The sequence below is a fragment of the Polypterus senegalus genome, unplaced genomic scaffold (assembly GCF_016835505.1).
Source record: "Polypterus senegalus isolate Bchr_013 unplaced genomic scaffold, ASM1683550v1 scaffold_1615, whole genome shotgun sequence".
Taxonomy (NCBI): Eukaryota; Metazoa; Chordata; class Cladistia; order Polypteriformes; family Polypteridae; genus Polypterus; species Polypterus senegalus.
The window spans coordinates 5,270-31,273 of NW_024384204.1; the positions used below are offsets into that span (position 1 = coordinate 5,270).

The following is a 26,004-nucleotide window of genomic DNA, read 5'->3' on the forward strand; positions in this document are numbered from 1 at the left end:
GACGTTATGTTTCGGTCCATCTGATGCTCCTGGTTTCACCTCAGCCTTTCCAGGAATTCGGCGATGTCCTGGTCCAGATCTGGTAAAATAGAAACTTGCGTCTGCTGCATAGTGGTGGTGTTGCTTTTTTTTTTTTTGTTTTCCACTTTGATTTCCTGGGTGTCTTTGAATACAGCCCTATGTAGTTTGATCATTTTTATTTCCATTAAATGGTGTGCCATGCTTTCATTCCTAACACTTTACCCCATCAGTCTAGATCAGTAGAGATAGCCAGCAGGATTTTTTTTTTTCCCATTTAGAATTGATGTGTTTTTAAAGTGTTCCTTTAATTATATTGAGCAGATACATCTATCTATCTGTTTATCTAGATACACCTGAATGATAGAAGTTCCATGCCAGACCAGGGGATGGCATGAACCATAAAGAGCAGATATTGAAGATCAGCAGTGAATACACAGGGAGGGTAATAAAGATCTCTTGAAGTTCCTTGAGAGTGAGGAGTAAATTGCCACCAGTTAATCAGCCAGTAAAACATGTCATCTCATACAGCTTTGGGGTCATAGAGTGGGCACAGAAAGACCTCAGCAGTGTGGATGTAAAAGCAAAGTTGCTCCATGCTAACCAACTGAAATACAAAAACCAATTGAAGCCAAGGCTTTACTTTCATAGAGCAGAAAGTGGAAAGCACCAAACAGAAGTAGATTACAGACACAGATCTTCAGTCATAGGAGTGCCAGCATTCCTTCTCAGCTCACAGGATTGCCACATTTATAAAATATTACAGCCTGAACTGGAAAGGCAAGATCATCTTCCATCATAATGCTTGGTTAAGCAATCCACAAAACCGAAGGAGTGCCTGACATTACCCCATAGCTCTGCACAGCGTGAGGTGACACAATTTTGTGAAAAAACAAAAAGAAGATAAGGTTGACCAAGAGAGGAGAAATAACTGGAAAGACCAGAAATGCATTGAGAAATACACAGATCTCTACTATAAGCTCATGAGGACGAAAACCATGAATGACATATTAGAGCAAAAATGAAACGCAGCGATGAATACTTGCTAATGGCCACTTTATATTGTGGATCACATGCGAGGTTGTTTGCAATTTGTTTTCAAAGAAATGGAAAAAGTTACCAATGGAGATTTGGCAACAAACTGATTGAAACCGTACTGAACCTTACTGCAGGATTTAATAAACTCCTGTCCAAAAACCTCTTCATGGAAAGACATCAAAGTAGCCCAACTGCTTTATTGGAAACTGGTCCAAAAATATGACATCTCAGTTCCAAAAAGAATCACTAAAAATGAGGACTTTATACCAGTTGTAACTTTCAGAAAATTCACAGTCAGAAACCCTGATGATGTTGAGAAGAAACATTCAGTCAACACCTGGATAATCGCGTTATCAGTCCCACATGATATCGCTGTGCCTCGAGAGAGAGAAAAGATGACAAAATATCACGAGATACAATGAGAGATGTGGACCTCGATAGGAACAAACCTGAAATAATCCCAGTGTTCATTGGATCAACAGGGCTTGTTAGAAAGATCATTTAAGCAGATGTACTCCTCCAACCCTTAAGTTACACCCTATGAGCTCCAGAAGTGGGTGCTGTTAGGGACAATGCAGGTTTTGCAAAGAGCCCTAGAAGTGAGTCTAAAAGAATAAAGACAGGACATAGAGGATACCATGACATAAGAGTGAGGTTCATGATAATAATGGAGAAATCAACCCGAGAGAAAAGTCATATTGTTGTGAATGTGGGAAACAATTCTGTCACAAGAATCGTCTTCAGGGCCACAAACACATTCACACAGGAGAGAAGAAACGCAATGTGCCTCCTTCTCTTATTCTGACGTGGAACTCGAAGATCGACCTGCACATTTGGCACATTGAGTCCACAATGCAAATGGTCAGCACTGAATACCCGGGGGGCCGTCACATCAATGTTAGCTGTTGCACTACCATGCAAAGCATTATGGGCCACTTAAATAAAAAAAAAATAAATAACCCAGGGCAATCTCCCAGAACACATTCTTGTGTTCTTAGTCATTATATGCCATACATTTGTAATTCTGTTATTTCTTTTTCTGTATATAATTTTGAGTTTAATAAATTGTTAATTGCTGCACACCATGTCTGATCTTTGACTTCGCTATCACGTGTTTTAACTTTGAAAACACACAACCCTTTTTTGCTAGATGGCACATGCCTGTGGTTCACAGTCTGAATATTCATAATTGGTGAGTGTTCTTTTAATATTTAGGCTTTGTTAAGTTAAGTTGCCTGCTCTCTGAAGTTTTATTCTCAAACACACGGTAAGTAATGGCGCTTAGCCTCCGAGGTCTCATGTGAACTATTATTCATGTTATACACGGTAAGAAGGTGACTTGGCCCCTGAGGTTTCCCTATAAAACATGTGTTAGTTAAACAGCTCTTAGCCTCGGAGGTCACAGATCCACTTTCTATTGGTTTATAACAAAGTTTTGTAAATGATAGTAAGCCGATGCTAAGTCAGATATTATAATCAATTCATAATGTACAGCAAAAGCAATCTTTAAACAGCAATAATAAAAATGGAGTCTGATTAAGAGATCCACAGCCTTTTTCCATCATTCGATAAGATGTATGACAAGTGTTCAATTCAATTCAATTCAATTTTATTTGTCATTCAGCAAAACATCCGAGATGTGCTGCAGAACGAAAAGACGATGCACAAGACATAAATAAAAACACATGGTTAAAATCAATTACATTCTGATTAAAAGTGCAGAAAAATTCTGATTAAAAGTGCATAAAATTCTGATTAAAAGTGCATTCAGTGAAATGCTAAAGTGCTTCATTTAAAAGACGAACGGCGGTCGGAAAAAAACTGTTTTTAAATCTGGTGGTTCTGCATTTCAGGCTGCGGTACCTTCTGCCTGAGGGCATGAGGGAAAAGAGTTCAGAGGCAGGATGAGTGGGGTCTCTGGAGATCCGCACAGCTCTGGCCAGACAGCGTTGTTTTGCCAAGTCTTGTACATGGGTCTCCAATGATCCTCTCAGCAGCCCTCACCACTTTCCTCAGTGCTTTCCAGTCCGAAGCGCTGCAGCTCTCCTGCCACAGAGAGCTGCTGCTGGTTAGCACGCTCTCTATGGTCCCTCTGTAGAAAGTGGTGAGGACTGACTTGCTAAGGTGGGCCCTCTTTAGCCTCCGCAAGAAGATCAGGCGCTGGTGAGCCTTCTTGGTGATGGAGGAGGTGTGCAGGGACCAGGTGAGGTTGTTTGTCACATTTACTCCTAGGAACTTGGTAGACTGCACAATTTCCACAGCAGTGTTCTTGATGTAGACCGGGGTGTATGTCAGCTGTTTCTTCCTGAAGTCGATCACCAGTTCTTTCGTTTTTTCGACATTCAGTATCAGATTGTTTTTATCACACCATTCCACAAATGACTTCACCTCCTCTCTATAATCCCCCTCCCCATCACCTCGAATGAGACCCACCACTTTTGTGTCGTCCACATACTTAATGATGTGGTTTGTGCTGAACTTGGCACAACAGTCGTGGGTCATGAGCGTGAAGAGGAGGGGACTCAGAACGCACCCCTGTGAAGAACCTGTGCTCAAGGAGATGGTGTCTGATTTATTCTTCCTTACCCGTACGTACTGAGGCCTCTCCGTTAGAAAGTCCAATATCCAGTTTTGCAGAGGTGTGCTCAGTCCCAATAGGCCCAGTTTGCTGATCAGATTCTGAGGGATGATGGTATTAAAAGCCGAACTAAAGTCAACAAACAGCATGCGGACCAGAGCATCTCTGTTCTCCAGATGTTCCAGCGAAAGGTGGAGTGTAATGGATATGGTGTCCTCAGTGGCACGGTTGGAGCGGTAGGCGAATTGGAGTGGGTCAAATGAGGAGGGTAGGACAGAAATAATGTGGTCCTTAATCAGCCTCTCAAAACATTTCATCACTATTGATGTTAGGGCTACAGGGCGATAGTCATTCATGGTTGTGACTGTGGGTTTTTTCGGAACCGGGATGATTTCTGAGGTTTTAAAGCAAGATGGCACAACAGCCTGACACAGAGAGATGTTAAATATATCCGTAAGGACATGTGTCAGCTGCTCCGCACATCCTTTGAGTAAGCAACCTGGTATCTGGTCTGGTCCTGCCGCTTTCCTTGGATTAATTCTCCTCAGAGTCCGAAGAACATCATCCGGTTCCAGACACAGTGCCTTCTCGTCAGGATGAGGGGTGGCCTTCGCTGGTGATGTGTCATTCAATGCTTCAAACCATTCAAAGTACTTATTTAGGTCATTCAAGAAGTTGAAGCTATCATCACAGGGGTGAGAAACTGTTTTGTAATCTGTAACAGATTTAATCCCCTGCCACAATCTTCTGCTGTTCCTGTGATCTTGAAAATGACTCTGTATTTTCTTTCCATGAGCCCTTTTAGCTCTTCTGATAGCTTTATTGAGGTTGGCTCCTGCTGTTCTAAGGGCAGCTGTATCTCCAGATTTAAAAGCAGAGTTTCTCACTTTCAGCAAGGCTCGCACCTCAGCAGTCAGCCACGGTTTATCGTTTGCCCTGACAATAATGTTTTTGGTGACGCAGACATCATCCATGCATTTAGTTATGTAGCCAGACACAGCCTCTGCATATTCATTTATGTCTGTCCTTTGATCTGTGGTAGCTGCCTCACTGAACACAGACCAGTCGGTGCACTCAAAACAATCCTGTAGTGCGTTCATGGCTTCTTCTGTCCAGACTCTCACCTGTTTGAGTGATGGTTTTGATCTGATGAGCACAGGTCTATATGCTGGGATTAGCATAATAGAGATGTGGTCTGATGAGCCAAGATGGGGGCGTGGGGATGCTTTGAATCCTCCTTTCATGTTGGCGTAGACATGATCCAATATATTGGTTCCCCGAGTTGCAAAATCCACATGTTGATAAAAATGGGGTAAACCTCTCTTCATGTTTGCCTGGTTAAAATCCCCAGCAACAATGACTACTCCCTCTGGATGTGTGGATTGCAGATCGTTGATGTAGTAGCAGAGTGTGTCAATGGCTGCCTTGGTGTCAGCATCGGGGGGAATATACACAGCTACTATAAGTACAACGGAAAATTCCCGTGGCAGATAAAAAGGCTGGCATTTAACTACCAAAAACTCAATGTCCGGAGAGCAACATGTGTGGATTTGTTTTGAGTCAACACACCATCTGTTGTTTATGTAGATGATGATACCTCCGCCCCGTGTTTTGCCGCTGAGACTGCTGCACCTGTCTGCCCGGTGGACAGTTAGCCCGCTAGGCTGATAGCAGTGTCGGCTGTGGAGTCGGTGAGCCAGGACTCCGTAAAGACAAAAGCACAGCAATCCTTAATCTCCCGCTTTGATGTTAAATCCAGCCGAATGTTGTCTAATTTATTCTCCAGTGAGCGGATATTTGCCACCAAGATCGATGGTAATGGCACTCTGCATGGATTAGCTTTAGCCTTAGCACTCAGCCCACCGCGGACACCTCGCTTTTGTTTACGCATGCACCGCCGCCGTCTTGTTCTCAGGGCGCGGGTAGCACTGGTAGACGATTTCGGTGCTAAGCAGGCTTCACCGCTCGCCCGTAGCAGTCCGAGTTCTTTCAGTAGAACTATGATGTTTGGATTTACTAGTCCTTTATCCTGTTCCATACCCAGTGACAGAAGGTTTAGACGAGTATATGTCTGGATTCCCATGTTAAGTGACATTAAATCACTATAAAGAATGTGTTTTTATCATGAGCCCGTGCAGCCGCAGCCTGTGACTCAGTGTAATTTAAAGCTGGTGAAATTTAACAATTAAAATAATAGTCTTACATGCATAACTAATAAAGGCATAAAATAATAGCCAGCTTAGAAAGCCTTGAGTATTTTGGTGACCTCAATGTGATGGCATCTCCAGGATCAAAATGAATCAGCATGACGTGTTCTTCAAAGACTTGAGTTTTTCTAACATTGTAGTCACTACATTGTAAGGTTTCAAAGGCACAGCACCCCGACACAACACAATGAAAAGTCTGATAAATTAAGAGTGCACGTGCGGGAGAAGGAACATCTGGGCATGGCATGCACATTACCAACCGCCATAACAGCATCAGGCGTGAAATCAAAATGCAAAGCGGTGCACAAGTGAGAGAAGAGATAAGAAACAACAAATGGGCCTGGCATCACGACACGTGCCATCAGACAGACGGGGCACCAAGAAAGTGTCTCATTATGAAATGTCATGTGAATTAGCAAGACCTCCCACTTGAGAAATATAAATACACTCCTGTCCTGTCTCCTCTACTCGACTGCCCAGCATGACACCAGCATTTCCATGTGTCCCCGGTGAGGTTTTCTCTTCCCGTGTCTGGCCGTGCTCACATATCCAGACTTTAAACAACGGAGCGGCTCGAATCAGCGCTTCACTCCCATTCACTGACACACGCAGGCTCGCGCACGCAGACCCTCTGCACGGCTTCTAAGGATGGCCCCGCCCCTTCAGGCAGTGTTTTGCTCTGTGGCTCCGCCTCTTTGGACAGTGGGTGTCAATTCAGTTCACGGCACAGTCTGCATGTGTTTAATAAAGTGGAAAGAGTCCTAATGGTAACAAGAATGAGAGTATAAAGAAAATAAAAGATAAAGAGAAGTACTGATGAGAACAATACAATAATGAAGTAGTAAAGGATCTACATACACAGTATCACAGTATCTATCTACCTAGCATGTCTGTACAGTCCATTATACAAAAGTAGATTTAAAAAGGACAAAAAACGAACAAACATACAAACACATACATGGCCTCTGTAAATGACCGAAAATCATTCTGCACGTAGGGAACGTAACAGCGTAAAATACTGGAAGTGTGAAGAAACAGTGAGGACTACCGATATCTCTGAAACGGTGACCTTTAGATTTGTTGCACCCCTTGGTAAGCGGAGCGAGGTACCCAATTAATTGTATGTTGTTTCATTTGTTCATTTGTTCTGTTACTTTGTGAATGTTAAAAAATGTATGTTTATATTTGTTTATAGTTTTCACGGTGCTCGTGACAATATAACAACTACAATAAAGAGCCACAGTTTGAGACATAAATAAAGATAAACGCACCAGTCTGAGACTCTCTGCGTGTCGATTCTTTGAAAACCAAGGGCTGCTACAGTGAAAACTCGACCGTACATCTGAATCGTCCTTCACGCCTTGTGCTGCTTGGCACCTCAAAAGCAGCAGTTGCCCCGCTGATAACCTGAATTCAGGCAACTTCCGAGTCTGACGGCACATCATATATGCGGATACTACAGATACAGCGATAAATCCTTGACGATAAGGGACAGTGAAATGTGAACATCCTTATATATAAAGTACTTAAACCTACATGGACTATATTATAATGATGTTATAGTAAAATTCTTAAACCCTTTAAGTTAAAACTATTCAGTAAATTGTATGGCTTCCTTTGAAATATTTTATAAGTAAAAGTTTATCAAGTGTTATATTTATTTTAATAATTATAAGTCAATGTTTAAAAGTTATTATATTGTAAAAATTTTTAAAAGTTAGGATAAAGAACTATAATTCCTGAGGTAAAAGTTGACATTTAAAATGTTTAAGACAAAGTAGAGAGATAAAGCTGTGAAGGTATGATAAAGTTCAATGCTATGTTGTGAAATCATAACTTTAAGCTTGTACTACAGTGAAAACACTTTCTGTTTCAGATTGAAAGGGTTATTTAAGTATTCAGAGTGTATGAATAGCCTATGACCTTCATTTTATTCTAATTTAGTAAAATCCTTCGAGGTCCTAAAGCTATAGGTGTTGTCTGGTGTAAGTGGTGTCACTCAGGGCTGAGATTACTTACTGCTGTTTCACAGTCCACTGAAGACACAAAGAACACAATACTCAAGCTAATTAAACAGCTGCCCAGGCTATAAAATGTTGTCCACTACAGAAATCAGTGACAATCCAATAGAGACAACACAAGTTAGATCCAGCTCTCGTGAAAGAAGCTTCACAGAGAAGGGCCAGGAACTGCATGATCAGGAAGCCGAGAAACACGAGAAGGCATTCAACAAGGCTTATGACTCCTGGAAGCAAATGGCAAAGGAAATTAGGACAAAATTGAAAACTTTCTGTTCACAAGAAGACCTTAATAAAATACAAGAAGACATTCAAAAAGACATGAAAAGGTGTGCCAACATTATGAATCCATTCGACGCAACCACACTTCTACTCCGGAAATTGTTAAAAAAATGGATGCCTGTGTCATCTTGACTGCGGAAGTCTGTGAGCTTGTAAGTAAAAGACTTCATACTGTTGAAGAGACCAATAATGACCAACTAGAGAAAGAAAGAGTGAGAATGGCACTGGATAAGGATGAGTATGGGTCTGTCTTTGGATATACAAAAACAGAAACAGTGATCTCAGGGTTATCACAAAGATCAGACAACCACTCAAAAGCCAGCTCCAAAGTCTCTAGCCAGCGTGCAGATGCAGAACCAGAATTTGCAGCCAAATTAGAGCAGGCCAAAGCTATGCAAAAATTCATTCTCAGCAAGCAAGACTTCACAAATTGGAAAGTGAATGGAAGCTCAATGAGACAAAAATGTTAGCAGAAATAAAGCAGAAAGAAGCAGAGATGCATCTAAAGCTGGAGGAGGAAAAGGCAAAGCTCCAGCAACTACACACAGATAAAGAAGTGAGAGTAGCAGCAGCCCGGGTAAGAGTTTACAACAATCTTGAAGGTGACCAGGAGAGGTATGAGGAACAAGATGAACACAGAACCTACTCTCTGTGCCTAAACATTGAATCTAGAGTTCAGCTAAATCCTGAAGCTATACCTTTTCAATCTCAATATTCTTCTCCTGAAGTGCCCGTATCTCAAGAATCGGTTAGTCTTGCCCAAGCAATTGTAAGTTCATTAGCCATAAATCGTCTCTGTATCCCTGAACAAACCCCATTTACTGGTAATCCCTTTAAAGTTTATTGATTGGAAGACTTCATTCATTGCACTTATTGATCGAAAGCCCATTCCAACTTGTGAAAAGATGCTGTATTTGAAAAGGTACCTTGCTGGAGAGTCCATGGAGGGACTTTTCTACAGAAACTCAGAGGATGCATACAAGAGTGCCTGGACTGTCCTTAATGAGAGATATGGAAACCCATTTATTGTACAAAGGGCCTTTCGAGACAAGCTTATGAAGTGGCCTAAGATTGGTGCAAATGATCCTATGGCACTTCGAGAGTTTGCAGACTTCCTGCAAAGCTGTGTTAAAGGATTGTCCATCCTAAACGATTGTGAAGAAAATCGTAAGCTGCTTAAAAAATTGCCCGAGTGGATTGTGCGCAGGTGGAGCCGAGCTGTCGTAAAGCAAGTGGATGCTTCTGGAGACTATCCAGGCTTTACTCACTTCACGGAATTTATACAACAGGAAGCCTGGATAGCCTGTAATCCCATAGCCTCCCCTCTCATGATGAACTTCAGAACAGGAGATGAGAAGTCACCAAGAAGAGTCAGAATACTTAAAACAAGTGCTGAAACAATTAATCCCACCCCAAGCAAGGTGGAGACGTTAGACTCCAAATCCAGACTACCCTGCTCTTTGTGCAGTGATGAAAACCATGGCATTGCTATGTGCACTGTTTTTGCAGTGAAACCTACTGAGGAAAAGAAGGCCTTCATTCATAAAAATCACCTTTGTTTTGGATGTTTAAGGAAAGGGCACACCAGCAAGGATTGCAAAAGGAGACACACCTGTCGCACATGTGGCCGACGCCATCCTACCTGTCTGCATGAAGAACAATTTGAACGTCTTGTGGAGACATCAATGACAGGTTCCACTTCTACAGAAACCAATGCAAACCAGGAAGTCCACAGGGTAACGTCCCATGTGATCACACAACATGTGTCTGCCACCTCTAGCATTGTCCCAGTTCTTCTATCATCAGTAGAAGAGGCAGAGAGAGAGGTTCTAACCTATGCATTACTTGATACTTAGAGTGATTCCACATTTATTTTAGAAGATCTGATTTATGAGTTAAATATGGATGTTCAGCCAGTACAGTTGAAACTTAGTACAATGACAGCAGTTGATACTGTTATAGCAAGCAAGAGTGTACGTGGCGTAGAAGTTCGAGGACTACACTCTGAAAACCACATCCAACTAAAGCTTGCCTATACACAAGACTTCATTCCAGTTGAGTCTTACATACCAACTGTTGAAACAGCGCAGCATTAGCCACACCTCAGACACATGGCAAACAAATTACCACCTCTCCAAAACTGCGATGTAGGACTGCTGATCGGGTTTGACTGTCCTTTGGCTCTAGCTGGGATCTTATATTTTTAATTTTCTCCCCTTGAGGTCATCATATGTGCTTTGAGAAGTGAAAATTAACCATTTGCACAAAGAACTGAGCTAGGCTGGAGTATAATAGGATCATCCAACCTTTGGCTCTAGCTCGTCTTGAAGTCATCATAGGAAGTGAAAATGAATCATTTGCACAAAGAACTGAGCTAGGCACATCTGGATAGACAAGAAAGTCACAGTTTAGTACATCGAATTGCAGCAAAGGAGATATCAGCTCCAACAGCCACTGATGTTCTGAAAATCCTGGAAACAGACTTCAATGAGAAGAGCTATGACAATAAGTATGTATCCCAAAATGATGTCCACTTGTACAGTTCCTTAGTGACAACATCAGACAGAAGGAAGATGGACACTATGAAATGCCCCTCCCTTTCAAAAATAATAAGCCTCCTTCATTACCAAAAACAAGAAGCTGGCTACTGTTCGTCTGCAGCATTTAAGGAAGAAGTTACAAGCCAACCAACAGTACCACCACCACTACAAGGACTTTATGGAGGAAATGATCAACAAGGGTGATGCTGAGCCAGCCCTTGCTGCATCCGAGAGGGAGACGGAGTGGTACATTCCCCATCATGGTGTGTACCACCCCACAAAACCAGTTAAGCTGCAAGTTGTGTTCGATTGCTCTGCAAAGGTCCAGGGAGTATCTCTAAATGACACTTTGCTGACAGGCCCAGACTTGATCAGTTCTCTAGTTGGAGTTCTTTGTCACTTCAGAAAGGAAGCCATAGCTATAACCTGTGACATTGAAAGAATGTTTCACCAGTTCTTTGTCTCTCCTGAATTACGTAATTACCTGAAGTTCCTATGGTGGGAGGGCGGAGATTTGGAAAGAGAACCTCAAGAGTATAGGATGGTAGTTCATCTCTTTGGTGCAGCATCATTCCCAGGGTGTGCGAACTTTGGTCTTAAGTTTCTTGCACGACAACACAGAGATAATTATCCATTAGTAACGGCATTCATTGAGAAAAACTTGTATGTAGATGACGGGTTGACCAGTGTTTCATCTGTTAAAGAAGCTAGGAAACTGATTGTTGAAACTCAGGAATTGTGCAAAGAGGGGGTCTACATCTTCATAAGTTTAATTCAAGTGTGAAGGAAATTCTCGACTGTGTAGATCTCTCAGATAGGGCAACAACCACCAATTCTCTTAATCTTAATTTGGATACAACAGCAGACCGCGTACTTGGTATTCAATGGTCGATAGAAAGCGATACCTTCAGCTATGATGTTATTTTAAAAAATCAGTCTTCAACACGCCGCGGCATTCTGTCCGTCATTGCCTCTCTATATGATCCACTCGGTTTGTTGCTCCATTTACTCTAAATGGAAAGTTCATCCTGCAGGAGTTGTGCCGTAGAAACATTGGATGGGATGATCCACTCCCTGAAGACCTACACCCACGGTGGGCTGAATGGAGAAATGGTATCCAAAGTCTAAGAGAAGTTAAAATACAGAGATGGTATCACCCACAAAACTTTGGCAACATTGTCAGAACAGAACTGCACTACTTCTCAGATGCTAGCTGTGTTGGATATGGTGCATGTTCTTATCTGAGGTATAAGAATACAAATGGTGATGTTCACTGCACTCTAGTAATGGCTAAAGCAAGAGTTGCACCTACAAAAATTACAAGCATTCCAACTGGAACTTTCAGCTGCTGTAGTTTCTGCCAGAATGAGTGTTATGTTGAAAGCTGAACTAGAGATTAAAGTTGATAAAGAATTCTTCTAGACAGACTCGAAGGTTGTACTGGCTTAAATCAACAATGAAGCGCGGTTTCATGTATTTGTTGCTAATCGTGTCCAACTAATAAGGGAAACCACAGATCCCAACCAGTGGTATTATGTTGACACAGCAGAAAACCCTGCCGACTATGCCTCCAGAGGTCTTCATGCTTCCGACATCTCTATGTCAATCTGGTTGTCAGGACCTAAATTTTTGTGGCAGCAAGAAGTGAATCCTACAACTGACCTTTTAGCCAAGTTACTTGTGGGTGATCCTGAAGTTAAATCAATCCAGGTGTTTGCAACAAGAGTCAGCAAACACTTGGACATTCTTAGCCGGCTGAGTCGGTTTTCTTCATGGACAACACTTCTTAAGGTGGTTGCAAGAATAAAGAAACTGGAGTCTAAACAAGAAAATCACTGTGACCTGGTGTCCACAGAAGAACGTGAAAGAGCTGCAGAAACTGTCATAAAGCTTATTCAACAGCAAGCCTTTTGTCAAGAAATGAAGTCACTCAAAAACCAAAATACTCTTTCAAGTGCGAGTCCTCTCTTCTACCTTGACCCCATTTTGGTTAGAGGAATTCTTTGTGCTGGTGGAAGACTGAAGAAGTCTTCTCTCAGTCAGGAATTAAAATACCCCATCATTCTTCCAAAGGACAATCACATCACCAAGTTGATTCTGTTCTATTATCACAATAAGATCTGTCATGAAGGCCAAAGTCAAACTTTAATGGAACTTAGAGTCAATGGATTTTGGGTCATAGGTGGGAGCAAATCCGTTGCCAAATTGATACACGACTGTGTTTCATGCAGGAAACTTTGACGAGCAGGAGAGGAGCAAAGAATGGCTGATCTCCTTAAAGAGCGTGTGGAAGTTTCAGCTCCATTCACATTTTGTGGAATGGACTGCTTTGGATCCTTCCTCATCAAGAGGGCCCGCAAAGAATACAAAAGATATGGCCTGATCTTCACATGCTTCTCATCTCGAGCTATACACATTGAAATGCTTGAAGATCTGTCAACACATGCATTTATCAATGCTCTGAGGTGCTTCATTAGTCTTCGAGGAGCTGTTCGCCAACTCCATTGTGACCAGAGGTCAAACTTTGTAGGTGCCAAGAATGAATTCAGAGAAGCACTCAAGCAATGTGATAACAAGGCACTCATGGTTTTCCTAACTGAAAAACAATGCAAGTTTATCTTCAATGCTCTCTCAGGAAGTCATGCTGGTGGTGTTTGGGAACGGCAGATTCATACTGTTCGGTGTGTGCTGAATGCCACATTTGCTCAGTGTCCAGGAAGACTTAATGATGTCTCCCTTAGAACATTGTTCCATGAAGCAATGGCTATTGTCAACAGCGTCCATTAACTGTAGATGGAATCAATGATCCCAAGTCACTGGAACCATTGACCCCAAACCATCTGATCTTGATGGTCTAAGGCTGCTTTTCCACCTCCTGGGGAATTTGTAAAGGAAGATGTGTATGCTACAAAAAGGTGGCACAGAGTCCAATTTCTGATTGAACAGTTCTGGAGTCGCTGGAAGAAAGAATACCTCTTGGGAAACGTGACGTCAGCAGTGGGGAGCCAGACGGGGCCCTCCTCACTCACGCACCAGCCTCTGTTCGAATCTCTCTTCCTCTGGTCACGTTTTGGAGTGTACCTTACCTCCCCTTAGCTAGCGATACCTGTTTGATTTTTAAAGTTTGTCCTGTTTCACTACTGCACTCATATATATATGTAGGTTAAAGAAGCATTTAAGTTTATATGTTTGTGCCTCTTTATGAATAATAATAAAGTTACAGAAGTGTATACTAAACCAGTTTTAAACTATGTAAGTATTAATTGTTATGGGCCTGTGCTTTTATTTCAAGTAGTCAAGAGGCACCACGCCAAGCTGTCCACAGTGTAGCCCTTATCAGTGAAGCTGCGCACTGCCACCTAACTGGCATGACTATCCATTATGTCAGCCATAAGAGATGCTAGTGAAACAAGTAAATATTAACTGAATTATTAATTAAGCAGTCCAGTTTTCACAGGTGGGTTCTATGGAGTCCAAAGTAGTGGTGAGAATTAATTAATAGCAAGCCATCAATCTTTAACAGCTCAGGATTAGGGAGGAGTGATTAGGTGACGCTCACCTCAAAGAGGCAAATACGTCTTTTGAGCCAAAGAGATTTTAATGAAGAAACAGATAGTGAAGGATAAATTTTTATGAGAAAGTTTATGATGGCAGGATATTGTTATGAGAAAGTCAGCAACATCTGGTGATTATTATGACAAAAGGTGCTGAGTGAGGTCATCATCATGAGAAACCCTGGAAAGCATATGATGGGAATCTGTGTGTAGGGGGGATATTTTATGATGAGAATTGTAATAAATCTGAAGCTCACAGAATGATCGGGTCTCAAGTCATCTGAGCTGAGTTTGTATGTGCGCCGTACAATAAAGTCTGATTCTGCTGCCTGTCCCGAGAATCTGAGTGCCTTCTTTTGGGTTGAGGGTGCCCGAGATGCCTGATCTGCTTCAACACTTTACGCAGACATCAAAAAAATTGTGCAAAACTGTGTCTACTAATGTAGCATCAAATAAATGCCTTCTGTCCTCGGCACATTGTCTGAGAGCATAACTAGCACAGCTTGGTGAGGAGGTGGCACCAAACAATGGCACTTGCATTCCTTTAATGTAACTATCTGGCCACCATAAGAATCTGAGTAAATCAGCATCCTCTGAAGGAACACTAACCTGGAGGAACATGGCTATCACATCAGCCATTAATACCATAGATTCTTGGCAGACCCTCATAATGACACCAATCTGTGTGCTAGTAAGGTCTGGCCTCTGAAGAAGCTGCTCATTTAGTGTGGTCCTTTGAAAAGATGCTCCACAATCGAATACCACACACACCTTGTGTTACTTGGGCTGGTATACCCCATGATGCAGAATGCACCACACCTTTCCATCTCTTGTGACTGTGGTCTTTATTTTGATCTTTTGACTGCATAACCTTTAATGGCTATGAAATATCATGGATTTGCCTGAACCACAACTGAGGCAGAGCAGAGTCTTCTTGTCCACAAAGATCTTCAACCTTCTCAGCACAGAAGAGGGTGCAGATGAACATCATGTCTCCTTCAAGGCTGCTGACCTTGGAAATCAAACTCTCTGCTCCATTTTGATGTGACTCAGCTTTTCCTCTGTCTCACTTTTAAATGGCCTCTTCCTTATCTCCTCCATTTATTGCCCCCCTCTGTCCTATTTGACTCTCTCCTTCTGTCCCCATCTGTCCTGTCTCTTTAACCATCTTTCTCTTTGTAGTTATTCTTCATGCACCATTGTTTGTCTCTCTGTCTCTTCTCCTCTGTCACACTCTATGTCCATCTGTCCAAACTCGGCTCCTTGTCCAGCTGTCCAGGAGATGCCAGCCTTCAAGCTGAGGTCTCACGCTCAATCATCCAGGCCCTCAGTAATTGGACTCTCATCCCAGTTCCACTCTTATTTCTTATTATGTGTTTGGTGTTCTCCATCCCTCCATTTTCTGAACCCACTCAGTCCAGTTCAAGGTCAACATCGGGTTCAATGCATGAGATCCAACCCTGGGTGGGCTGCCAGTCCCTCACACTTTCTAGACCAGCAGGTCTGAGTTCTCCTCATTTTGTCCTTTTGTTCTCATTTCTTTTTAAATGGCTCACTTATTCAGGCCACTGCTCTCTAAAGAGGACACAAGTGGAGGTGACAGTCAGGTGACAATTAGGAAATGACAAAGAAGACAAAGAGACCTGAGCCTTGTGTGTGTTAAAGTGTCACAGAAATCCAAAGCAGCACATAGTAGAGTCTGTTCAGTCACCAACTGATGATGACATGAATTGTGTGCGAATGAGGCAGTGAACAAGGAGTAGAGCAGACACGGGTTCAAACAACACCACATGATGTTGAGGAGCAGTAGGTTTATGAGGTTTCTGCTCAGACCACCATCAGCTTGACCTGTGATGGTCCGGTGCCTGTCCAGAATTTGTCACCAATGCCAGGATTGGCCTCACTCTCCATCACCCTACAACTGGACTGTCCACTCGTGTTTGCTTCTGCTGCTCCCCTCTGTGGGCTTTGTGACCCCCGCTGGTTTCAAATGACATATCTTAACTGTGGTTCTTGGCTGGTGAAACTCAGGGGTTTCTGGTCTGAACTTGTGGAGTTTAGTGACCAGTTCAGGGTGACAGGGTGGAGAAACACAAGTGAGTTTAAAGAAGAAGCACACAGGGTGAGAAGAAGACATGGAGAGTTTATTAAATATGGAGGAGAGCGGAGGAGATTATTAAAGAATAAAGAGAAGAATTCAGAGAGAGTGGACAGGGGGCGCCGTCACTGGGGGCAGTTGATCAGCATGTCCAGTCTTCTTATGTGCTGATATCCACCTGCCGTCCAGTCCTGTTCAGCTCCTCCTGTAGTGACCTCAGGTTCATCTTCTCACTCTCACTGATCTCATTACCAGACAGCCTGTGAAGGACACAAGTGTGAGTTACAAACATAAGAAGACCCCACCTCACACACTGTACTATCACAGTGACAGGCCCACTCAGGTAAACTTCCCAGAATTCTCCTCAGTGTCCCAAAGTTACATGACATGTGTGTCACCCTGCCAGTCACTCAGTTCACTGTCCAGTCAGGTCACCGTCCTCTGAAGCTCTTTTGGTTTCATCTCATCTCAGTGAAGGTGTTCTAGTCAGGCTAGGGGTCCTCCATGGCTCCTGCTGACAGTTTTTTTTTTCTTTTTTTATTCTCCTTCATTGTTTTCAATTGTTTTTATAACATTGTTCTGTTCATTTATTATTTGTTTAATTCTGTATTATCTGTTATTTTTATTCTACTTTGTTATTATTCAGTACCTCTGTGTGTGTCTTGCAGTTCTCTCATGTTCCTTATATTTTGTGGTTTGATCCCAAGACGCAGGACCACCTGCCCTCCCAACTCTCTAAAGGCTGTGGCTCATTTGACTGTGCTCTGGTGTTTGGTAGTCTTTGTGAGTATTTTGTTCTTTTGTTTTTAATTCTGATTATTGTCTTTGAACCTTTGGCTCTTGAGTTCAGATTCTCTCACAGTTTGTGCTTTTTGAATGTTGTTAGCTTTGGATTGCCTTTGGCAGCCCCTTTGGCTCTTTTGTTAATAAACCTTGTCTTTTATGAAGACCACCTGTGGACTTGTCTCTGCTCCAGCTGGAGTTTTCACGGTTCTCCCTCTGGTCAGACTCACTTCACACCTCTAAGACTCTTTTGAATTTTATTTTGAATTTAAAAGCCTGAGCTCCTTTCTGTGGCCTAGTCAGGCCTGAAGCCTCACAGGAGAGTGTGGAAGATTGTAGGCTCGCTTCCCAGTTCTTCCCTGTGTGGAAGGTGCTTTGAGTATTGAGAAAAGCGCTATATAAATGTAATGAATTATTATTAAGCCTCCTGTTTGCCTGAGGTGGGCCTGCCTGGGGGTGGCATTTTTTTGGTGGGCTATTCTACAGGCCTCACCCCTTTGTTATATTGTGCTGTTAGAGCAATCACAACAGAAGGTAGTCTGTCCAGGTGACATGGTGTTGACCCCTCTGTGGTCACTTCCTGTGTCCTGCTCTCTTAGTTAATGTTCAGTCTCTCTTTTTTATTTTCTTTCCCACTCCTCCTCACTCTCCTGTCTTCTCTCATTTTCTGTCCTCTTGTTTCTTCTTGTTGTCCCCACACCATCATGTCCACTGACATTGGCTCTTCTCTGTCTTGTTAGTTCCAAGTGACCCCCATAAACCTGTCCACCCTCTCCTCCTGTCCACTCTGCCTGCTGTCCTGATCCTGTTATCTCTCATCCCTGTGTCCTTGTCCCTCTGTCTGTCCACCTTTGCTGCTCTTCCTTTTCTCAGCTCACACTCCTCCTCTTTGTTGTTCTCCTTCTGTCGTCTCTCATTATCTTTGTTGTCCTCCCTGTCTGTCACCTCCGTTCAGCTCCACTTGTCCACTGCTCTTTGTCCTTCTCGTCCCACTGCCTGTCCTTCTCCTTCCTTCAGTCTGTCCATGTGGTGTCCTGTGATCAGTCCGTCCATCAGGTGGTCAGCTGTAACTTCATAACTCCACATACCTCACTCTCTTTACTCACCTCAGTGTCCTTAATTTACAGTTTGGGGTTCGCAGACCCTCACACAGCTGATGAGCTTCTGAATCTCCCAGTTTGTTTCTGCTCAGGTGGAGTTCAGTCAGCTGTGAGTGTGGAGAAGAGAGGACTGAGGAGAGAGATGAGGAAGACCTGGAGGTCAGATCACAATCAGCCAGGCTGTGGAGATAAAGAGAGAGAAGTGAGGACATGAGGAGGGACAGGCAGACAGTCAGACAGACAGAAGACCACAGAGCTCAAAGGCTCAATGACTGCTGGCATTTCTACTTTTTACTGAGCCTGTTTGAACCCGAGACCACTGCTGTTCTTATAAGTAAGGCACCAAACACCTGAGAGGGTCTCCTGCCTTCATGCTGTACTGACAGGTGAGAAGTCATTGAAACGGACACACGGACATTAATATTGGAGATGAAACTCAAAGAAATGAGACTGACAGTGTCCTGCACTTGAGAGACCACATGGACTTGTAGAAGGTGACAATGGGGGATTGTGACAAAGTGGGATTTCTTTGTGTCATTCAGGACTCAGGATGTGTAGACATTCTGTCAGATTTGTAGGACATCGTGCTAAGACAACTGTTAGACATTCTGGTCACTGCAGAGCTTAACACTCAGCTGTTTGTCATGATGGACTCTCCTCATGTCACAATAATTAGATGATGCCCATGACACTCTGTTGGTTTAAAAGGACAAACACTGAGTGATGACATAATGGACATGGAGGACAAGACTGACATGAGACACTTTTGTCCTCGGCCACTCAGACCTCACATACTGACCGGTGACACTGACCAGCTGACCTTTGTCCACTAAACACCTCAGTGGTGCTGAGCTCAGTTATCTTATTCCTTCTACTAATTTGTAATAAAGCAGGAGGATGAGCTTCAAATGGACTGTCAGCGTACCAAAGTCCAGTCCAGTGGGCACAGAGGTGGTCTGAGTGGACTGTGAAGAGACCCCCATGACTGCTGACCACTGCTGTCCATTCACAGCTCTGCCCATAAGTGATTTGACCAAAATGACAGCAAAGGAAATCCACAGCACTTTATCAGCTGACTTCACAGGACGTGTGGGGGTCACAGGAGTGACATGTTTGTGTCATCACAGTATGAATTTGTCACAACAGCAGCTCATTTCTTTATGTCCTGCCTTTTCAATGACATCTGTTTAAAAAAGTCAGAAAAGGCCAGTGGACAATAAGGGGGTGGAATAAAGATGGTGGGGTCTTTACAAGGCTTTACAAATGATACCAGTAGTACTAAATATTCATACAAAATGTTAAAAATATTAGACTTGGCTTCAAATTATGAGTGCACAGCAAAGGCCATCAGTCACACAGACGTCACCAAACCTGCAGGTCCCCAAGTCCTCTGCTCTGCTCAGCTCTGCCCTCTGGTGTTGACGCCCTGTCTCTGCTCTCCTTCTATTTATTTCCACTCTCACTTCTTCTCCTTTTTCTTCTCCTCTTCACTCCCAAGTCTTGAGTCAAGTCAGGCAGGTTTTGAGTCAAGTCTTAATTTTCAAGTCCCAAAGAAGTCATAATATGTTTTACACCAAATTAACATTTGCTATTTCTTAAATTTACAGGGATCATTTATTACATTTATTGTTACATTTCCAAACTATCAACTCGTGCAGTGTGAACACGAGACCACTGCCATTCTTATAAAGTAAGGCGCTATATACCTGACAGGGTCTCCTGCCTTCACGCTGGACTGACTGGTGCCAAGTCATTCAGACTGACATGTGGACATCAACACTGGATAAGAACGTCACAGACATGAGACTGACGGTGTTCTGTACTCAGGTGATCAGATGGACTTGTCACAAGTGACCACTGGGTGAGGATGACAAACATGAATTCTTGTCTGTCATTTACCACTCAGGACTGGCATCTTTAGTGATGACCATCAGCAGGTCTGTTTGTCTCTGTCTTTGTTGAAGTTTTCTTTAATTTTTTGATACATTTTTATTATGAGTTCGTTTTATGAACAGGAATAAAGGAATATATGTGTCCCTGAAGTGTCATGGAGTCTCCTCTTTTATTTGTTTGTATTATTTTGGTGATACTTTTTCACTTCACTTGCTGTTGTCCTGATGTGTCTTCTATTTACCTGAGTGATTCAGTTCAGCCAAATATAAAAACAAAATGGGAGACACTGAGCTACAGGAGGAGACCTCTGAAGAGCATTTAAGGGTTTATGTTTTTTTTTTGTTTTTTTTAACCGTGTCCTGTTCGGCTGTTAATCAATCAGAATTGATGTCTGAATGCTGGTGACTAGCCTTACAGTTTTTCTCTCAGGTGGAGCGTTACAGCTTCTGCTAACGTCACGCCTGATACCAAAACTTTATTAAAAATATTTTTAGATGTTTTTAAGATTCAACCGGACACGGAGACAAAAGTGAAAGAAAAGAAGAGAGAAAGAAGAGATGGAGGTAAAGGGGAGGGGGTGTATAGAATAAACAATAAATGAACCAGAATCCGCTTCTAGACCTGCAGAAAGAGAGGGGAAAAAAAAACCACAAGACAAAAACATTGCTGCATCAGCTACATGAAGATATATAAAAGTAAAAATGTTTGCTGACAATCATACAGTAATTATTACTAAGGCATTTAGGGCCACCACAACCTTAGGTCATGTGCTGAAGATGTCCAAGTCATACTTATGAAATCACCATGTGAGCACCTGTGTGTACGACGCTTGTATGTGTAAGGTTTCTCTATAGGAGCATCCAATAGTGAGTGTGAAGGGCCACAGACCTGCCCCCAAAACGTCGGAAGATGGAGGGAGTTCCAAGCCCAGAGATCCAGAGGTCACCCCAGAGCTGGAGACCCCAGGGAGGCCGTCACCAGAGAAGCCCCAACCCCCACGAGAGGCAGAGGATCACCCGGGGTCACAACCAGCAGCCGGCAGAGTCCCGGAGATATCAAAGGCAAGCCCTCAGGCCGCCGCAGCCGCTCTCCCCGAGTCGGCCGGGCCCGGAACCCAGCAGCCCGGGACCCAGGGCGACCCACCCGCCGAGGACCCAACAGAGCCCAGGGAACCAGATCCCACCAGGCAGCCACCGGGAGCGACCAGACAGATGCTTAAGGCAGGGGGGGGGTAGGCAAAGATGTTGTAGTATTGCCAGATGTCCCAGGAGAGGGGAGGAGTCCAAAACCCCACCTGACATATACAGTCACACACAAACACAGTCATACACTCCCTCCCTCATGCTCTCACATACACATACAACCCAAGACTTACAAGGATGTACGCCAGACACCCATTCACACTCCCCACACACACCCTACCTAACTCTGGTCCGGTGCTGCCGTACCTGAGGTACAGCCATTCCTGGACGTCAGAGTTAGCCCCGTTCCGCAGGGGTAATAGTGAGCAGGCACCCCCATCCAACGTAGAGCAAAGCAACCCACCACTCCAGACCACAGGCAGACGGCCAGCTCCCACTCCTAGCCTCCAGCCCCGGCAGCTAACTGAGAACAGAGGTGTAATAAGACCTCTAGTCTCCCTCCGCTGCTCTAATGTAGTGTTGGTGTGTGCTGATAAGGTGCATTTTGTGGTTGGGGGGCGCGGCAGTGCCGGCACCATGTGGCCTACACCAGCTGATGCCAACACACAGCCCCACCTCCCCCCCAAAACTCTCCGTGACTAGGTGCAGTTTAAAATTGGAAGTGGACACGCACTCGGAGTGAGGCTGAAATTTCCCCCCACCGGATGCCGTTGAGTGTGCCCACTCCCAAGGCCCTAAGTGTGCATTTGTGTGGAATGTTTTTTGTGGAAGTGTTTAATGTGCAAATAAAATTGGGGTGTAGGCTGCCACAGGACTGCGGAAACGGGATCCATACCGCACCCCTGACTTACCCACACCCCAAGGCCCTATGTGCATGTTTGTGTGATGATGTGAAGGAGCAGGAGGAGGGAAATGTCTGAGGATGGGAGGAACGGCTGAGGGGCCTGAGCCCTCCAGGAGCCAGCTCCCCTACTGGCCCCAATAGGCACCTCCGCTCCCAAAATCCACCCGGGCACGGAGGCCCCAGCCTATCTAGCCATGGCCCGAAGCAGCAGCATCACAGAGCCCCACGGAGTCTGAGGCCACCAACCCACACCACCCCAGCAGAATATTTACTCCCATCCCCACATTTACTCAACATTCAGATTAAGTAAGACATAAGACACCCAGGTAAAGCTGGATCCTCCCCTCCCGGACATCCCTCCCCATGGTGGAACTGCCACGTTCCGGCCCTCTTCCCGCAGCGTACATGCCAGGACCCAATCCCCAAGGCCCCACCCATATCCCCATCCGGGGCGGCGCCCCATACCCTAAGCCACCAGGCCCACACCCAGACCAACCCAGGGGCATTGCAGCCACTAGGCAGCGACCGCAGCCACCGTCAAGACCCCCTAAGGCCCCACACACAACCACCAGAAGCCCACCCCAGGAGGTAACCCAAGCACCACCAGAGTCGGGCAGCAGCCCCCAGCCCAAGACCCCCTAGTGAACCCACCCCAGGGATCCTCCAGATACTCCAAGCTCAGACTCTCCACCACATCAACCACAGCATCCCAGGACCATATCAATGACCCTCCATCATCGCTATGTGATGGAACCGATCAAAGGAGCCCAGAGAGATTGATTTGAAGTGGAGGCAGAGGCTGTCTCAAGTGTAATATGATCCAATAAAAGATTTCTATACTGGTTAATGCAAAGATTATCTTTGTTTTCCAGTTTATGAGGATAGTTTTCTTAGCGATGCATATGGCAGTGAGAACCACGTGAACCAAATTTGTTTCAATCGGGACATCCTCTAGGTTCCCCAGCAAGCAAAATGAGGGGGAAGTTGGGATATCACATTTCAGACACTTTGACAGGTCTTCACATACTCTATACCAGAATCCCTGAACAGGTGGACATGACCACAGTGCGTGGATATAACTGTCAGGAATGTTGTCTGTGCAGTGTGTGCAGGTGTCAGATGGCACAAATCCCATCCTGAACATCCGATGACCTGTATAGTGTACTCTGTGTAGAATTTTGTATTGAATTAGTTGTAAATTGGGGTTTCTGATCGTTTTAAAACTTTTAAACAAGTTTTGGACCAGAAAGTCTGATCAAAGCTATCTAATAGATCCTCCTCTCATTTGCCTATAGGAATTGCTATTGTATCATCTATTTTGGTCAATGTTTTATATACTTTAGACAGTAATTTGGGGTGTTTGAGATTACAGAAGTCTAATACCCTTGATGGTGTTTGTAATTCTACTTTAAGCTTAAATTTTTCTTTAACTACTGATTTAATTTGGAGATATTCTAAAAATCTATTCTTGTCTATCCCAAATTGGGAGACTATTCTGTTAAATGGAATGAAATCCAATCCTTCAACTATGTGTTCCATGTATAGAATTCCTTTACTTTTCCAGTATGGGAGGTTCATCATTTTATTGTTTTGCAATATGTCAGGATTATTCCAGATGGGTGTGCGTCTGCATGGAATTAGTGAAGATTCTGTCATTTTTAGATATTCCCACCATGCTGTCAGTAAGGTACTGATATTAATTTATTTATGATTTAAGGGTTTATGTTGACACAACATTTTCATTGACTAAGTAATCTACAGAAGCAATTAAAAAGATAATATAAAATGTGAGGTTATATCATTAAAACTGTAGAATTTAAATCAAGTGACATTATACTCTTACTTTATAATACACGAGTGAGAGCACATCTGGAGTACTGAGTGCAGTTCTGGTCTCCTCAGTACAAGAAAGACATAACAGCACTTGAAGATATGAAGAGCAGAGCAACCAAGTGCATTATGGGACGTCATCATCAAGTGAACCCTGAACACCACGAGGACTGACTGAGGTCATTGATGTGAGGTAGAATGCGTTAAGTGGGCTGGGTGGTCTTGTGGCCTCGGACCCCCTGCAGATTTGATTTTTTTTCCAGCCGGCTGGAGTTGTTTTTTTTTATTTTTCTGTCCTTCCTGGCCATCAGACCTTACATTTATTAATGGAAATTAGTGTTTCCTAATTTTAATTCTTATTTATTTTGTCTTTTTTCTCTTTCTTCATCATGTAAAGCACTTTGAGCTCCATTATTTGTATTAAAATATGCTACATAAATAAATGTTGTTAGGCAGGTTTGGAGTCAAGTCTTAAATTTCAAGTCCCAAAAAAGTCATAATATGTTTTACACCAAATTTACATTTGCTATTTCTTAAAATTACAGGAATCATTTATTACATTTATTGTTACATTTCCAAACTATCAACTCCATGTTAAGACAAAGATGAAGAAAAATGAAGTGCAAATAAACATGTAATGAGAATCAATTCTGAAAGTGCTGCTGAATTCAACAATACAAGCAGTGCAAACAAATGAGCAGGCCAGTTCTATGTATTGTCACACATGTGTGCCCACCTGGAGATGACCTTCCTGTCTCTGTGAGGTAAGTGATACCACTCTGAGGTGAGAGGGGGCGCTCACACTGACTGTCTCTCCTTATCCACCTGCAGCTCTGAGAAGAAACCAAATGAGGGGAACTGACTCAGCCACAGTGCCCAGAGCTGCCCCTGACCTTCTGGGTGGGACTCTTGAAAAGCTGCCGACCCCCAGAGGATGGAGTCTGCTGTTGGACTCAGAAACTCAACATAAAGCATACGCCATCGTGTTCACACAACTGCAAAGTCAATTTGACTTTTGGGGTGTAAAGGTTTGTTTTGTTGGGGCCATCGCGTCCACTTTTGTTTTTTTTGACTTCATTAAAGGGGGACACCCAGTTGGTGCCCCAACATTACAAAGCAACTTGTGCAGGTCTGTCCTCCAGTCACCATATCAGCAGACCAATATTGTCTGTTTGGATTATGTGTGTTGTCCTTAATGATGTCCATTATATCTGTTCACCGTTGTAATTATCAGTCACTTTATATTTAGTGATCAAGTGGGTAGCTTGAAGAAGAGAGATGGTGAGTGTATTGACAAGCTGATCAGGTGAGCAGGATCTGTGGCTGGCATGGAAATGGACTCTCTGGTGACGGTGGCAGAGAGAAGGACACTGTGCAAGCTGCAGTCTGTTATGGACAATGAACATCACCCACTATACACCACCATAATTAATCAAAGGAGTTTGTTTAGTGGTAGGCTGCTATTACAGAACTGCAATATGGACAGATACCAGAGATCTTTAGTCCTCAGAGCCATTAGACTCTTTAACTCTTCATAACAGGGGGTGGTGGTTGAGTTCTGGGCCTGACGCTCCTTCTCTCCTCCTAAGCTGTATTGACTGTATTAGCTGGGCACCACATCTCATGTCTCACTATTGGCTCACTGTTCTAGAACTGTTATTTTGTTATGCGTCACTTCAAACATGTTATCCTATCAACAGAGGTCATGTCACTTTATTTTATTTTACTTTAATGATATGTCACTTAAGTATTTGTCATATTAATATTATGTTTAATATCATGTGCCACCTGTCACTTTGATAGTAGTATTATTGGCACAATTCTCACTGCACTGGCATTATTGTATGTAAAAACAACAAGAGTTACTGTGCCACCTAAAACTGACATCTCCTCTGCTTACCATTTAAGTTCTCCCCAGCAAGCCAAGAGACCATCGGCAAGGGCAGTCATCCATCACATCGGCTTCTGCGCAACCACCTTAGCTTGTCACCACTGAGTACCCCAAACTCAGCTTGTGTTCCCACCACAATCCCATGGCCTTCAGCAGGGTGCCTTGTGAGACCTTCTCCTTTCTCCTAA

General features: G+C 43.5%; 1 long non-coding RNA gene across 1 annotated transcript; it reads right to left on the reverse strand.

The window, feature by feature from the left end:
• Positions 1-15,949: 15,949 nt before the first annotated feature.
• On the reverse strand, positions 15,950-24,700 carry LOC120521866. The gene is made up of 3 exons (XR_005632218.1): positions 24,662-24,700; positions 18,223-18,396; positions 15,950-16,593 (listed from the first exon to the last, which is right to left on the reverse strand). It is a non-coding gene; the product is annotated as an uncharacterized LOC120521866 (long non-coding RNA).
• Between the last annotated feature and the right edge of the window lie 1,304 nt (positions 24,701-26,004).